A 17,911-nucleotide genomic window follows, 5' to 3' on the forward strand; every position below is an offset into this window, starting at 1 on the left:
TGTATATTGCTGAAGAGAAAGTCAATTGAAGGCAATTCGGTAATATGCATCAAAACTGAAAATGTGCATACTCTATTTAGCAATTCCACAATTCATAAATCTATATTTTACACATACAAAAATGTATGTTCAAAGATATTCACTGCAGGGAACCAGCAGTTGGTGTAATGGTTATGTCGCTGGACTCCCATGTAGTCGACCGTGGTTCACGTCCTGGACTCGGTGACTTAAAACTCACGCTGGGGGTGTGTGTGTGCATGCCCAAGATCACGAGAGGAGAATGGAGGAGAAGGGATTGCGGCGTGACCATCCTCCCTGGGGGGTGATTTCTCGCTTTCTGTCTCTATGTCTCTCTCTGTCTGTCTGGCGAGCGCACGCACCCTATAGTGAAAACCTCTCCAAAAAAGAAAAGATATTCACTGCAGCATTATTTAAAATCACCAGGAAGACAACAGCCTAAGTGCCCATCAAAAGGGAATTGGGTAAATCAATTATGATACTGCTTATAAACAACTTTTAAAAAATAATGAAGGGTCAGCCTTGTAACCAACTGGATAAGTGAACTAGATTTCACATGTCTGACCACGGTTCAAGTCTCAGCCCTGGCGGCTTGAGGTCCATGCTTGGCATATGTGCATGTGTACCCGGGATCCAAACAGAATGGAGAGGTGGAGAAGGAGGGATTGTGGCATGCCTATGCCCCACTGGGGGGAGGTGTGCTTTCTCCCTCTATCTCTCTCTGGTAACTACATATGCCCCCAGCAATTAAAAAAATTATTAAAAAATTAAAATAACAGGAACTGTGCAGGGTGACCAGGGAGTCATTCCCTATGGATTTATGTGGTGGGTGATCTTTGTGGCACAGAAAAGAATTAAAGAATGATGGCTTCATTCCAGTGCTCTAATAGTCACAACAATGTGAGGAGAATAGTTGCAGAGGAGGGCTGTACAGCAAGAAACCTAATAGCTTGGAGTGTTCCTCTAGAAAGCAAAGACGATGATGGAAAACCTAAATGTCAAACTGGTGGGAAATCTAAGAGGGCAATTCAAGGGGCTCATAAAACTACTAAACAGAACCCTGCAGTAGACTGTAAAATAACGTCGTCTACAGCTGGAGATAAACACTTTCATAAAAATCCCACTAAAACAAGGCACCCTCAGAAAATTGATCTAAGAGCTCGATACTGGGCATTTCTTTTTGACAATCTTTGATGGGCAGTAGATGAAATCTATGTAACTTGTGAATCAGATCAGAGTGTGGTAGAATGTGAGGGAACCAGATGGGGCATAGTGACTGCACCAAGGGAACTCCTAAAATTTAAGCTTCTTCAAGCATTTGACATTGCACTTTTTCTATCTGTTGTTGGACTTGGAATCACATGACATCCTGAAGGCATCTTCTTTACTTCCCATGCCAATGAGGTTGGTCTGCTTTGAGCATCTGACTTCTCTAGCTTTTCCTGAAGCTGAATCCAATCAATCAGCATTTTGAAATCTCTCACATAGTTATCCAGCATCAAAGCACTAATTCCCTCACTGGCATGGGAAGTAAAGAAGATGTCTCCAGGATGTCGTGTGATTCCAAATCCATCAACAGAATAAATGCAACATCCAATGCTCAAAGGAGCTTAAATTTAAGGGGTTTCCCTGGTGCACTGGCTACACCCTGTCTGGCTCCCACAGGTGTCAGTTGGGCTGACAAGGTAAAGGCTCATCACACAGGCTCAGCTGCTGCTGCAGATGCTCTACCCACTCAGTTCTGCCTGCCCATGACAGTACAGAAGCCTTCCTGCAGAAATGAACGGAAAGATGCTAAAGGATGGGAGATTGTTCAGAGAGGAAGGCCTGTTCGTTCTTGATCAGCAGCAGTGAAGCCAAAAGTTTCATTGGCAACAGAAGCTTTAAGGTCAAAGGGCGACAGTGATAAGGAAAATGCATGTCTTTTACCTGACAGAAGCATACTGAAAGGTAAATTTGTTGGAGATGAACCTTGTCATACCATAGACTCTCAGCCCAATGACACCTTACACTCATGTGACCATTCTCTTGGTGAAATAACCCAGTTTACGGTGAGTACATTGGATAATGTCAAATATTTTGGCAGTAGTCAAGACAATACTTTGCAAACTGCTGAAATACTCGCTGTTCACATTGACACAGAATGTGTTTCAGTTACTAGGCAAACTGACATACTTCCTTTGCAAACAAATGAAGATGAATTGCCAACAGAGAAAGTAAGGATTAAAAGTGAAATGGACCCTTCAGATATTTCAAATTCCATGGCAGAAATCTTGCTAAAATAAATAAGAGTTGGCAGATCGCCTGGAAAAAGCCAATGAAGAAACCATTGCTAGTGCAACTGCTGAAGAAGAACAGTTAGCCTGAGAAACTTAAGCTGAAGAAAACAGTGACATTAATGTTGACACTGACATGACAGCGATTTTTCTGCCAGCATGGTCAGTGGGAGTGTATCTTTCTGTGGTATGTCTATGGACCGGAACGATGTTCTTGCAGATTATGAAGCTTGTGAATCTTGGCGCCAAAACACATCCTGAGGGAATACTGTAGAAGAGGAACCTGATAGACCTCCAGGACATGAAATTCACATGCTTGAGAAACTTTCCTTCCCATCTCATAAAAGAACAATTGTAGAATCCAAGAAGAAAGATGAAGAAAAACAAATGAAAGCACAGCAGCTAAGGGAAAAATTTCATGAAGAGAAAACATTAAAGCTTCAGAAATTGTTAGGGAGAAGGACATCTGAAAGTGGAAGGAGGAATACTAGATCAATGACAGAGGATGATGGAAGAAATATTACTTTATGCTGAATTTAAATGAGAGGTGCAGTTACAAGCAATTGAAGCCCAGAATAAAGGCCATGATATCTTATCAAAATTGAAGGAATATGAACAGAGGCTTAATGAGTTACAAGAAGAGTGTCAGAGAAAACAGGAAGAAAAGCAAGCACATGATGAAGCTGTGCAGGAACATACGTGAGCTCTGGAGGCAGAATGGCAGGTGCGTGTGGAAGAATTGCTGATGAAGAGTAGAGAACAAGAAGCCTGGATCAAACAACAGAGGTTAAAAAAAAAAAAAAAAGGAAAAGCCGGTGAGAATGCAGCCTGGGAAAGAACCTGAGACAGAAGAATGCTTGGCAGTGGTGACAGCTGCTCAACAAGAAGCTGTGGAAGAGCTACAGAAAAAAATTCAGCTCAAGCATGATCAAAGCATTCAAAGGCACATGGAACAGATCCAACAAAGAAAGGAAAAGGCTGCTGAATTAAGCAGTGGGTGACATGCAGATACTGATTATGGCCCCAAACTGAACCCATATGAAAGAAAGAAACAGTGTTTTCTCTGCAATGTCTCCATCTCTTAAGAGTTGTATCTTTTTAGCCACATTAAAGGGAAAAAACACCAGCAAGTTGTGTGAGAGAATAGCAGCATAGCAGCATCCAGGGGTGTGAACTTTCAGATGAAGAAATGAAGCATCTTTCTTTGAAGAAGTATATTATTGACATAGTGGTCAAAAGTGCAATTCTACCAGAGCCTTTGAAAGATGGAGAAGGCTGACAAAAACAAAAGCAAAAACAAAACCAAAAACAACACAAAGCAACAACAACAACAACAAAAACCCCAAACAAAGAAAAAGAAACAACCAAAAAGATAAAAGTCCGGATGAACTCCAGGTCCAAGGAATATGAGAATTTAATGGAAACCAAAAATCCTGGCTCTGATTCACCTTCTAAAGCAAAGCTGTAGCGGTTAGCCAAAGATCTTCTAAAATGGCTACAAGTACAAGACAGTGGCTCATGGGCAAGCAATAACATTTCTGCTTTGAATTGGACCCCTGGGTGAGATTACTAGAATATTGGAAAAAGAGAATGTGGCAGTTCAGATTGCATTTCAAGTTGTTGGTGGATTAACAGCCATTGAACGCATCCTTCAAGCAGTGATCCCAGCCACAAATATAAACGCGGTTTCATGAATTCCTCCTAAGTCTCTCTGCAATGCAGTCAATATTTACAACCTCACCTGCAATAACTTCAGAAAACTGTGCTGATATTCTGTTTAGTAACAAGATTACCTTCCTAATGGTTGTCCTGATATACCAGTTGACGGTTTATGTTCCAGACGAAAATAATGCTATTTGGGGAAGAAACACAAATAAACAAGTTTTTGAAGGCTTAACAACTGGACTTCTCAAAGTCAGTTTTGTGGTTTTGGGCTGCCTGATTGCCAATCGACCAGATGGAAACAGCTGACCAGCTACACCAAAAATATCAACACAGGAAATGGAAAACAAGCCCTCACAAGGTGATGCTTTTAACAGTCAAGTTCGGGACCTTATCAGCTACGTGGTAAACATCGGTCTGATTAACAAACTGTGTGGCTGCTTTCTGTTGGTGTAAGACCCAGTGGATGAGAATCCCAAGATAGCCTAATTTCTGCAGCATGCCACAGGACTCTTGCATGGAATGTGTACACTGTGCTTTCCTGTCACTGGAAGGTCCTACAAGCATATTTGACAATAACCACCAGTATCCCATATGGCTGATGGCTGCTCTTCAGGCCATGGACCTGGCTGGAGTTCTGCGCATGCTCTACTGTGTCCTCTTCCACAGCACCATCTCATACCCCAGCACTGCAAGCCCCAAGGAGAGCTATGCCCAGGAAATGGTCTAGGTGGTCATTCAGAGTTTATGTTTCTACAACAGCTTCACAGCTCTTGATCTGCCTGTTTTTCAGTCTGTTGTAGGGGCAGAGGGCTTTGCCCTGGCTTTCTAGCACATGACCAGCTCCCTGCTGGGCCTCTGTAGCAACGTCTCCTGTGAAAGCCTCCTTCATGAAGTCATCGTCTGTGTCGGCTACTTCACTGTTAACCACCTGGATAACCAGGTAATCATGCAGTCCAGGCGCTACTCCACGATGCTGCAGAAGCTCTGCCAACTGCCCTTCCAGTACTTCAGTGACCCATGGCTGATCAAACTGCTGTTCCCCTCACTCATCATGGCCTGTTACGACAACCAGTAGAACAAAGTCATTCTGGCCTTCTGGCCCAACTCCTAACGAAGTGAGAATCCATGTGCATCTGAGGTGGGTCCAGCTCTCCCCCTTTAACCAGAAAGCTAAGCCTCTGTCCCAAAGCTCTCCTTCTGGCCCAACTCCTAGTGAATCAAGGTAGACTGGTCTCTGTCTTCTTTCTGTCTCTGTCTCTGTCTCTCTCTGTGTCTCCCTTTCTCTTGAAATTTTTTCTTTATTTATATATATATGTTTTTAAAAAAATCTGTAACTACTGTCTCTTGTGTCTGACCTCTCCTTTCTCTTGCTAATTTCAGAATACATGTGCATCTGAAATGAGCTCAGCCCTGCCCCTTTAACCAGAAAGCCTAAGCCTCTGCCCCCAAACTCTCTTTCCAGCCCAAGTCCTAGTGAAGCAAGCACAGAGCACCATGCAGTTTTCATTATTTTGCCTTTTTTTTAAGAAAAAATTTTTTAACGATTCATTGTATTTTTTGTGTTTGTTTTATCTTTTTATTTTGTCTTTTCCCCTTTTCTTTTACTTGACTTTCTCACCTTGCTTCTCAGCTTCCACACTTTGAGTGTCTAGTCAGGTGCACAGTAGCAAAACATCTGAATACTTTTAGGGTCATAAAAAACCTCAACCCCCATTGAACTGCTACAGAATGGGAGAAACTCATCTTCATAAATCTGAATTGAAGTCTCTTTCTGTGCATACTATGTTGGAAAGCATAGTAGTAGATGCAAAATAGGCATAGAAGTACCTCACAGTTAAGTGAGGCATAGGAGTTTACAGTAACAGAAATCTCCAACAAATTAGCCAAACGCGAATATACCACCAAATGACTGAAAGTCAGAGAAGAGAGTCTGCAAAGTTAGATGCAGGGAGAAACATGGGACTACAGAGAGAGCAACTCATCTCCTCCCCCACACCTCTGAACTCTTAGTTGAAACCCCACAGCTCAGCCCTGGTGCACCTATTCCCTAGAAACTGTGAGACCTTTCTACTATCCAGTTCCATTGACAAAAGTGCAGGTTGCTTGGTGAGGATCAGGGAAATGGAACTTCAGAAATATTGCTGGTCATCTGCTCCCACATGCTCTAGCACTCAGAAAGTAGGGAGTAACGTATAACCCATCAGATGACCAGAAATCACCACAGAGGCACAAGATAGACCACGAACTCCAGAAAATACAGGAGAAAAGAGACAACGAGTTCCAGGAGGTGAGGAAGTTCTTCCACGATCTGAAAGAGGAAATACACACCATAAAAAAGAATCAAATGGAATTGTTAGAGATGAAGGCTATAAAACAGGAAATCAAAACGTCCTGTGAAAGTATTAAAAGCAGATTAGATCATGCAGAAGATTGAATCGCAGATGTAGGAGATAGAGCCTCTGACCTAGAAAGATTCACCAAAAAGACTGAGAAAATAACCCTCCCCAAATGAGAACAATATACAATTAATACTAGATACCATTAGATGCCCAAACATCTGGATAATCAGTATCCCAGAAGGTGAAGAAACTAATCAGGACATTGATAATCTATTCCATGAAATCCTTGAGGAAAACTTTCCAAACCTAGAGAGGCTTTCAAATATCCAGACCCAAGAAATACAAAGGACCCCACATAGAATCAACCCAAGAAGATCTTTTCCAAGGCACATCATAGCCAGATTTATCAAAACCACAGACAGAAATAAGATACGAAAATTGTCAAGAGAAAAACGTCAAGTTATTTCCAAAGGATATCCCATCAGGCTAACATTGGACCTCTCATTTGAAACAATGCAAGCAAGGAAAGAATGGGAAAATATATTCAAAGTGTTAAATAAAAAACAATTTCAACCAAAAATACTATATCCAACAAGATTATCCTTCATATGGGAAGAGAATATAAAAACATTCTTATATAAACAAAACCTGAAAGAATTTACCAACACCAGACCAGCTCTTCAAGAAGTGCTGAAGGGAGCACAATACGGGGAAAACTAAGACAGACAAATAAGAGAACAAAAAGTGACCAAGAAAAAGGCCAAGTTAATAGTAGTGACAAGTTCTGAAATATCAATAATAATGTTGAATGTTAACAGAATGGTCAGACCACAGTACCACTGCAAATTCAACAAAAGAGAGATTACACAAGACTGAACTGGTGAAATAGAATTCTATGAGTTTTTTTCTAAAACATTAGTGATCTTCTTCTATGCTTTGTCTTCCAGATTTAAGGATTTTTGTTCTCTTTTGAGTTGTTGGGTTAAGCAATTTGTTAAAAAACAGAATTTTTAACATTGAAACATAAACTTTTCTCCCTTGCTGACCCCTTTATGATTGGAAAATGTTTGTGACCATTCTTATTTTTGTGGCAGAATGGTTATTTGCGTAAGTTCAGTAATACAATAGTATCTGTTGGCCTGCATCAGAAATTGAATTCTTATGGGGCTTTGTGCAAATAATAGACCAAACTGAGACTCAATTTTTTTCTTTTCTTTTTTGCAAATAAGTTAGTTTATACCTACTTTGGTAAAAGGGGGAATGAAGAAAGAAAAAAATATGTTTTAGAAGAAAAATAACAGTACACTTGTCACTAGATTTTAGCTTTGCTCATATTTTTAGTTTAATTAAGATAATCAATAAAATGTGGAAAAAATAAAAAAAAAGAAATGTACACTGTAAAGACATGTGATTAACTGTAAACAAACAAACAAAAATCACAAGGTCATTCTGGAGCAGGAGATGAGCTGTGTCCTGCTGGTCACGTTCATCTGGGATTTTGCACAGGCTCCAGGCCAAGCAGATAACCAGTCTTACCGGCCCAAAGGAAAATGTCTTGGTGCCCAAGACTACCTTGAGCTGGCTAACTGGTTTCCTAAGTAGGCTTGGGAAGAAGTTCTACAGTTTTTCTTTAACAAAGAGAAAAAAATAAATTATTCGGTTGGTTCCAGGGCCCTCGTTAATATTTTAAATTGTTCAGTCGAATGTTCTGACTGTTTCTTATGAAACTCATTTTCCTGTGTTTATATCCCCTGGACTGTAGATATGGTATATACTTGGCACTATTTATAATTACTGTAGATACTTTCTTATTCTACTTTCTGATTTTGCAAGTGGAGTTTCATTTATGCGCAATATTTTGGAGTTTGGTAACTTCCATTCTACCATAATATGTACTTTGTATTTGTAATATGGGTGGCATTAGAAAAAAATTAGTGAGTCTGTTTCGTTCTTATAATAAAATTACTTATCTGTTTTTTTTTAAAAAATTAAAATAACAAAATGGATCTATATGTGGTAAGAGGGAAGAATCCCAAGAGCTATTGCTGAGAAAAGCAGATTAAAAAATTTTTTTTTTTATTTTTAGATTTTGCCAGAGTGTGCACTTGCAGAAGGGGTGGGGAGACTGAGAGATCACCTCCTGGGAAGGATGGCCTCACAGCAATCCCTTCTCCTCCCTTCTCTTCCTGCAATTTTGGGCATGTATGCACCACTGGTATGTTTTTCAAGTTGCCAAGTCCAGGGTTCAAATGACACATTCAGCCATATGGGATCAAGTACCTTAAGCACCATGCCACCTACTGGCTCCCAACAAAGCAGATTTTAAACCACAAAATATGAGTGCTTTCCAGTTCTATCCCTTTACCCATTCTCTTTGAGTCACTCCAACCAACTTGGCAGATTTTCTATTATCATTGACCTCAAACATGCTAAGTCTAATGTTCAATTCTTAGTTCTTACATTTCTTGAAGTAGTTGATCATTCCTTCCACTTTGAAACACTTTTCCATGTGGCCCCCAAGACCCCACACTTCTCTAGTTTCTTTTTATCTCATTGGCTCTTTTCTTGGTCTCTGTTTATCTCTCTTCCTTTCCATAACTTCCCCTAAAACATGTAACTTGCCCAATGGTTCTGTCCTGATCCATTTCCTTCCACCCTCTCTGCTTGTTTCATATCTAATCTCAAGGCTTCAAGTACAATCTACATGCTCTTGTCTCCATAATTTACTTCTCCAGCTAATCTTCTCTCACGGACTCCAGACTTGTTTATCTCCTGTTAGCTGTCAAATTAGATATCTTAAACTTTTATTGTGCCAAACTGAACATCTGATTTTCACCATGAAAATTTCTCTTCATCGTCTACATTTCAGTAAATGGCAATTTCACTTACCTAGTTGCTCAGGCCAACAACCTTGGCATCATCCTTGACTCCTCTTTCTCTCACATTCCACATCTAGTACCAAATATTTGTGAAGCTAAGGAAGTGTCCATGTCAGAGCCTCTCATTTATAGTAGCTCCTTACGAAGCCCTAACAGTGGAAAGCATGGTCATAATGGTTTCGTACTTGCAAAAGTGAAATATTTTCATTGTAATTAGTCAAGACAGCGGTCTCTTCCTGTTTAAACTTCCTCTCTCTTACTCTTCCTTCATGGTCGGGTAGCTGGACATTTTGGGGGTTGTGTGAAGGGGTAGTTGAGTTTACAATTATTTTCGATTTGACTGGATATATTTACATGGCTGGTAGTTATTTCTATGCTCTTCCTAGCCACCTCAGCATAGGGATGGTGTCCAGGAATACTCCTACCTCACACTGTGCTGATTAACGGTGCAGGGCCAAAGACCATAGCTTGGGGGCCAACAGGTGGTGTGGTAGTTGGGGTGCTGGACTCCCACATGGCCGACTGTGGTTTGAGTGCCAGACCTGGTGGCTTGTTTTCTCACTTTCTGTTTGGTCTTTCATGTGCGCACATGCTCTGTAGCAAACTTAAAAAAAATAAATAAATAGAATGAATAAATAATAAAAACATAATAGCTTGATATTAATACCTCCTACAGCACCTAGCACTGGAAATAGGTGTAGTTGAGGAGAAATAAGGTTTAGAATATACATAGCCCAAAACTAGTCTATGGAAAAGTATTCCCTGAGGATGTGTAAAATATGGATTCTGTGCTCCAAATCTGTAGAGCAAAGTGGTGGAGAAGGGATTGCAGTGTGGTCATCCACCCTGGGGAAGGGGGTTCACTTTCCCTCTTTCTTTCTGTCTCTCTGGTGAGTACATGCATTCTATAGCAAACTGGAATAAAAAACGATGAGTACTATATGCTACTTTATGCAGTAGGATTAGAGAGTAGTATTCTTCTTCTTAAAAATTATTATTATTATTATTAAAGTATGGTCAAATATACATGACATAAAATTTATGATTTTAACCATTTCTAAGTGTACAGTTCAATGGCATTAAAGACATTCATGTTGTCATGCAACTATAGTCACCATCCCTTTCACAGAACATTTTTTATCTTGCCAGATTGAAGCTCTGAACTTTGTTTCTTCTTTGTTGTGTAGATTAATGGCTGAATTTCTCACAACAAACAATTATTATTATAATGTCAAAAGGCCATTTCTATTTTGGGAACAGAAAAATCAGAAATTTATATTCATTTTATAAAATGATAATGAAAAAAAGACCATGTTCCTATTCCTTGAACATATTAAGCATTAAGCTGTCCGGCTTTTGAAATGTTCATTAATGTGCTCCTCTGGGAGTCTGAATATTCAGTACCAGCTGTTTTCCTCATTAATATTTGAATTTAATATTTTACCTTAAGAAATTCAATACCAAAGGAGCAGTAAATATTTAACTTCTTACTTTATTATTTTATTTTGTTAACAATTTAAGTATATTTATTCTTTCTGTAAGTGAGAGAGAAACAGAGACAGCACCCCTAACAAAGTCTTGACACTGCAATCCACCACTAGCTGCTGCCAGCCCCCAATCATGGCCACACATGTGCCCAGCACAGCAGGTGTGCACTTGGATGTGAACCAACAGTCCCATGTGGGTCAGCCTTGCAGAGACGTGTTTTACCACTGTACCACCATCTGGCCCCATGTAAATAGATTTTCTGTACCTAGAGTTTGTTTAATTATCCATACAGCTGCAGTTATGCAATATCATAATACAGAGAAAGGAGAGAGGAAAATGGCATGTATTTATTGAGCATGTACTAGGTGGCAGGTACTTTGTGGACACATAAAATGGCCTCCATTTCCTTAGCTCTCAGCAAATACTCTCAACTAGATTGCCCATTACTTAGCTGGCACTAAATTCTGATAGACACTTTGCAGCCTTTGTTCACTTGATCTCCTAGCAACAGTCAGTACAGACGATCATCCCCTTCTCTGGTTCATCATTAGAGTTTGTTTTGTTTTAAGTTTGTTTGTTTTGCTATAGGGCACATGCACTCACCAGAGAGAGACACAGAGAGACGGAAAGTGAGAAATCACCCTCCAGGGGTGATGGCCATGCTACGATTCCTTCTCCTCCATTCTCTTCTTGGAATTTTGAGCATGCCTGCACATGTGCCTGGTGTGATTCTAGAACCGCTGGGTCAAGACGCGAACCATGAAGTTGACCATGTTGAAGTCCAGTGTCTTAACCTCTATGCTACCTGCTAGCCTTTTTCATTATCAGAATTTTTGAAATTTACTTCTTTTTTAAAAGTTCTACTTCTTAAATATTTTTTACTATATTTCCACTTCTCTCTATATCCATTGTCACCACCCAAGCTTGTCTGGTACCATCACTTCTTAATGGTAGTGCTCAAATAGCCTCTTTTTAAAAAAGTTTATTTATGGAGGCCAGCAGATGGCAGAGTGGTTACATTGCTGGACTCCCACATGGCCAACCACAGTTCAAGTTCCAGACCTGGTGGCTTGAAAATTATACCAGGCAAGTGTGAAGGTGTGCCCAAGATCCCAGGAGGAGAATGGGTTGTGGCGTGGTCATCCTGCAAGAGAGTGATTTCTCACTTTCCCTCTCATTGTCTCTGTCTCTCTCTCTCTGCACATGCCCTGTGGCAAAAACTTCTAAAAACTGTTTATTTACAGGGCCAGCAAGTGGCATAGTGGTTAAGGCACTGAATTCCCACATGACTGACTGCGGTTTGAATTCCCAATGCTTGAAAATCAGTCCTGAGAAAATGGAGGAGAAGGGTCTGTGGCCTAGCCATCCTACCTGAGGGCGATCTCTCACTTTCCTTCTCTTTGTCTCTTTCCAGCAAGTGCACATGCCCTGTGGCAAAAAAACCCTTCAAAGTATATTTATTTCTCTCATGAGAGAGACAGAAAGAGACAGAAAAAGAGAAAGAGCACAACTTCCCCTCCCCCTCAGCCAGCCTGATCACAAGCATGTGTGCATATGACTGGTGTGTACAGGAAGGCCTCTGAACACAAGGCTGGGGGACCTTGTCATGTGGATCCAGCATCAGAGAGCATTATGTTACTGTTTTGCCATCATTTGCCCCTCTAATAGGCTCTTAACTGGTGTCTTTGTCTCCGGTTCCCTTACCCCAATCTGTTTCCTACAGGACTGCTGATGGTGTCTCCAAACCATGATCACACTATTTCCCTGGTTATAACTCCTCAATGGATTTTCTGTGCTCTAACATTCAGTATCCTGGGCCAGCCCGTGGCCTAGTGGTTGAGGGAGCAAGGTCCCACATGGCTGATCACGTGGTTTGAGTCCTGACCTTGGGGAAATACTAATTGTGTGTGCATGCCCAAAGTCCCCCTGGGATGAACAGATGAAGGATAAAAGCTTATGGTTTGATGCCCCATTAGGAGTGCTTACCCTTCCCTCTCTGTTGAGCACCTGTGCCCTCCAGCAAAATAAAAATAAATAAATAAAATAAATTAAGTTCAGTACCCTTACTCTGCTCTATAGAGTCCTTCATCCTCTGGCTCCTGCCTGCCTTGCCAGATTCAGCTTGGCCTGCTCTCCCTTTAGATCTTTTTAGTTGAGACTTCTTTTTTTATATATAAATATTTTATTTTATTATTATTTTGTGCATTCAATCACTATACATCATTTGGCTTGCAAAGAAGAATAAAGTACACATTCTTTCATCCCTGGATCTTTGCACATGCTTTTTCCTCTTTCTGATCCACGATTCATTTATTCATTCCAAAAATATTTATGGACTGTATAGCAGTACTTCTGCACTATTCTACTACTGGAGAGATACAGTAGCAAACAAAGCTTCCCATGCTTGTGAAGCTTGCATTGTAAAAGGAAGAAAGATATGAAAAATAATAAATATAATAAGTAAGTAAACTGCATAGTGCTTTTTTATTTTTACATTTTTCCACACTTACTTTACATATAAAAAATTTTTGTTCATACTCCATAGTTCTTGACAGTTAATGAATAACTTTCAAAATTTCAAAATACTGAATTTTAAAGATAATGTTCAAAATATTTCTTATAATTTTGTATAAGTTTGTTTGTGACTCTATAACAACAGAGACAGTATGGTTTTAAATATTTTTGAGAAAATATTTACATGTCAACTACTCAAATTGTTGAAAAGCAAATGCCCAGCACACGAGTCACACATAAACCTTCATAAACCTTTTCAATTCAGCCCTGCCTACCAAGTATTCTGTGACATACCATCTGCTAGCAAAGATCAATCTCTTTCTTCCTTCAAAGGCTTTCTCAAGATAATCCTCTGGTGTGGTTGCTCTTTTGCAATCTCTACTGATTACAATGCTGGAATGGAAAAGTCCAGGTTGTTTTATGTTATAAATTCTTTTTTTGGGGAGAGATTTTTGCTCTAGGGCGCGTGCGCTCGTACAACAGACAGAGACAGAGAACCAGAAAGCGAGAAATCACTCCCTGGGGGGATGGCCATGCCACAATCCCTTTTCCTCCATTCTCCTCTCGGGATCTTGGGCACGCACGCACACGCACCCGGCGTGAGTTTAAGCCACCGGGTCTGGGACACGAACCACGGTCAACTACGTTGGAGTCCAGCGACATAGCCATTATGCTAACTGCTGGTCCCTTTATGTTATAAATTCTTTCATATATCTAATCTGATCCTCTCTGCCAGGCAGAACTATTTATGATACCAGACTATCTTTCTAAGAGCTTCTGTTGACTTACTTGAGATCCACCTTAGTTCCATAGTTTTCTGATTAATCTTCAGATATGACATTCCAGTCAAAGCCCTATCCAATAATGAGTATTTCCAATTTCTGAATCAACAAAACAAACATTATTAAACTTATGCAAATAACCCTTCTGCCACAAAATAAGAATATTTCCAAATGTTTTCCAATTCCAGAGGAGTCAGGAAAAAAGAAAAGTTTGTTTCCATTTAAAGAAATTGGAAATACTCATTATAAGGGAACTTAGCAACTTAGCTATCAGCAACTCAGAAGAAAGTAAAATGCTTAAATTGGAAAAACAAAGCATAATAAAAAAAAATCAGTGTTTTACTCAAAATTCATTAAATTCTATTTCTCCAGTTCAGTCTTATGTTCAAACTCTCTTCTGATGAATATGCAGTGTTACTATGGTCCAATCTTTCCCTTCAAATCCTGGAAGGTAACATTCAATGTTATTATTGATATTTCTTGTTCATAACGTTAAATTGGTCATTTTCTTGGTTGCCTTTTATTCTCTTATTTATGTTTCTTTAGTTTTCCTGATAGAGCACTCTTTTCAGAACTTCTTGAAGAGTGGATCTGCTATTGGCAAATTCTTTCAGGTCTTGTTTATCTGAGGATGTTTTTATCCTTTCTTTCCATATGAAAAGATAATCTTGTAGGGTATAGTATTCTTGGTTGAAACTGTTTTTTGCTTAACACTTTGAATATATTTTCCCATTCTTTCCTTGCTTGCATTGTTTCTGATGAGAAGTCTGAGGTTAGCCTGATGGGATAACCTTTATAAGTAACCTGACTTTTTCTCTCTTGTCAATTTTAGTATCTTGTCTTTGTAGATTTGACCAGTCTGGCTATGATGTGCCTTGGAGAAGATCTTCTTGGGTTGATTCTATTGGGGGTCCTTTGTATTTCTTGGGTCTGGATATTTAAATGCCTCTCTAGATTTGGAAAGTTTTCTTCCAAGATTTCATGGAATAGATTATCAATGCTCTTATTAGTTTCTTCACCTTCTGGGATACTGATTATCCATATGTTTGGGTGTTTAATGCTGTCTAGTATTTCTCATATAGTATTCTCATTTTGGGGGGTTATTTTCTCATTTTTTAGTTATTTTTTTCTAAATCAGAGATTTTGCCTTCCACATCTGAGATTTGATTTTCTGCATGGACTAATCTGCTTTTAATACTTTTGAGGGAGGTTTTGATTTCCTGAATGGCAGCCTTCATCTCAAATAGCTCCATTTGATTATTTTTTATGGTGTGTATTTCCTTTTTCAGATCATGGAAGAACTTCAACCTGGAACTCGTCTCTTTTCTCCTGCATCTTCTGGAGTTCATTATCTCTCAGCTCTTGTATCTCATTAGTTTCGTAAGTACGAATGTTCTGAATTCTCTATCAGACATTTCCACGAGTTCTGCTGTACTGTCTGTGGATGATAAGGGATTGTTTTTTTCCCTTAGGGCAGAGATATTTTCTTGGTTTCTCATGTTTCTTGTGCCTCTCTGGTGGTTTCTGGTCATTCTGTGACAAAATCTCTCCTCCACTTGTCTAAATATTTCGGCATTCTAGAAGATGAAGTTTAGAGCATAGCTTTCCTGAACAGGCCAGGACACACCTCAACTTTAAAATAACTTCTTGTTTTAATATTTTGGGAGTCTAAAAGATGAAATTTAGAGCATAACTTCCCTGAACAGGCCAGGACACACCTCAGCTTTAAAATGGCTTCTTGTCTGAATATTTCAGGAGTCTACTGCATAGTGTTTTAAAAAGTAATACTTGCTATAGAAAAAAAGGAAAAAGTAGAGAGCAAGGTAAGTGGAATCAAAAAGCACAGAGAAGGGAACTAGATAGTGACACAGTGGTAATACAACTGGACCCACAAGGGGAAGGTCCTGGGTTCATGTCCCAAGGCCTTCCTGAGTATCCTGGGCATGTGCCTATGATTTAGGCTGGCTGAGGCTTGGGGTTAATTGTGGCATGAAGATCCTGTTGGGGTGTACTCTCTTTCTGAAGAAGCAAACTTTCCAAAAAGGAATGGAGAGGAGGATGTGTGGGTGTAATTTTCACTGAAAGGTTAATATTTAAGCAGACTTTAAAAAGGTAAGTATAAAGCATGTGGGCTGCTTGTGTGCCCTTTTTCACCAATGCAGACCTTTGGGAAAGCAGTGCAGGCCTCGGCCTGGTGCAGTCTCCTGTCAGGGTAGAATAAGAAGAGAGTGCAGGAGGACATAGGCCCACCAGTGCCTTTGCATTGGTTTGACTTTGGCTACGCAGCACTGGTTGCTTCTGGTGGGATCACTGGCTATACAAAAGTGGGTAGTATGCCATCCCCTACTGCTGGGCCCCTCTTCAGGGGTTTAGCAGACCTGGGAACCTATCAGTTGTCTCAGGATCTAAGGATCGTTTGGGTTTTCCTAGCTACATCTGGGACCTTGGCTGATGTTATAGAAATGAGATTCTACCACTCTGGAGAATTTAATGCCTGTGGGTTTGATTGTGGATGCCAGTTTGCTGATGGTCGGCAAAGATGGAATGAGTAATAGTCACGTCCCAACTTGGGCTCATGAAAAATTAAAAATCTCCAGACTTTCGTTATTTTCAGTGTATTCAGAGAAATAAGAGTAGCATTTTTACATTTTATGACATTTAACTTAAAAACAACAGCAACTAAATGACAGTGCATTTGCTGGGGCAAAAATTACTTGTGATCATTACAGCTCTACAGAGGTGACAAGTATATAACACAAAAGCGACAAAGATTCAATTCTTGAGTATTAATGTGAACTCTTTCTGGGTCAGTGGGTAAAATCTCAAGGGGCAAAATTACATGTGGGGACCTAAAACTCCATTCCCTGCTAAGAGGAATGATATAAATAAAGTTCTGGATGAGATTCAGGATGTCTGTTTTTTTGCTCATCTTAGAGCACAGGCGTATCTTGAAATTACATTAAATGAAATGTCAATGAAAATACAGTTTATTATAAGAAAAAAAAAGGCTTAAGCGTGTGAATGTCTGAGGGAAGAACATTTTAGGGAGAAGCAGCAGGCAATGGAAAGCAGCAGCCAGTGTAAACCTGTGTGGGGAAGCTTGTGTGCTTTGTTTGAGGAATAGCAAGCAGTACAATGATATGGCTGGAATGGAATGAGCAAGGGCAAGCATGATAGGGGAAGGTTCCAAAGAAGCAGGTGGAGGCTAGGTCATAAAGGAGTTGGCAGGCCCCCTCCTTGAGTTTAGTTGTTTTTTGTTTTTTTCTGAATGAGATATGAAGCTGTTGGAGGGGTTTGAGTAGAGCAGTTCCATGATCTAGTTTATTTTATAAAACAATCCTTTTGTGGGGCCAGCAGGTGGCGTGGTGGTTAAGGTGCTGTACACTCCCACATGGCCAACCACGGTTTGAGTCCCAGACCTGGTGGCTCACTTTCTCACTTTCCCTCTCTCTCTCTGTGTCTCTGGTCAAATTAAAATAAATGAAGGGATAAATAGAATTAAATAATTATTTAAAACAAAACAAAAAACAATCCTTCTGTCTGCTATGTTGGCAATAGGGGGAAGATGGGGAGGTGGAAGCATGGAGACAGTCAGGAGGCTACTGCAGTAATCCCAGTGCGCAACGACAGTGGTAAGAGCCAGAGTAGTAGCAGTAAAGATGATGCAAAGGGATGCAAAGGAATTATGGGTGTACTTTGACAGTACAACCCTCTGGACTTGCTGGTTGGATATAGAGTGTGAGCAGGGACATATCCTGTATGTAGAGCCTGAAAATTACATAATTTGTGGGGTCTTGTTTTTAAAAAATGCAAAATAGGGGCCGGCAAATGGCATAATGGTTATGTTGCTGGACTCCCACGTAGTTGACTGCAGTTCGAGCCCTGGACCCGGTGGCTTAAAATTCACATTGGGCACATGTGTGTGCATGCCCAAAAATCCTGAGAGGACA

At 40.1% G+C, this 17,911-nt stretch overlaps 1 pseudogene; it reads left to right on the plus strand.

Annotated features, from left to right (window-relative positions):
* Positions 1-879: 879 nt before the first annotated feature.
* On the plus strand, positions 880-12,498 carry LOC102471852 (S phase cyclin A-associated protein in the endoplasmic reticulum-like; annotated as a pseudogene).
* The last annotated feature ends 5,413 nt before the right edge of the window (positions 12,499-17,911 follow it).

This window comes from Tupaia chinensis, unplaced genomic scaffold, assembly GCF_000334495.1.
Source record: "Tupaia chinensis unplaced genomic scaffold, TupChi_1.0 Scaffold145659_1, whole genome shotgun sequence".
NCBI lineage: Eukaryota > Metazoa > Chordata > Mammalia > Scandentia > Tupaiidae > Tupaia > Tupaia belangeri.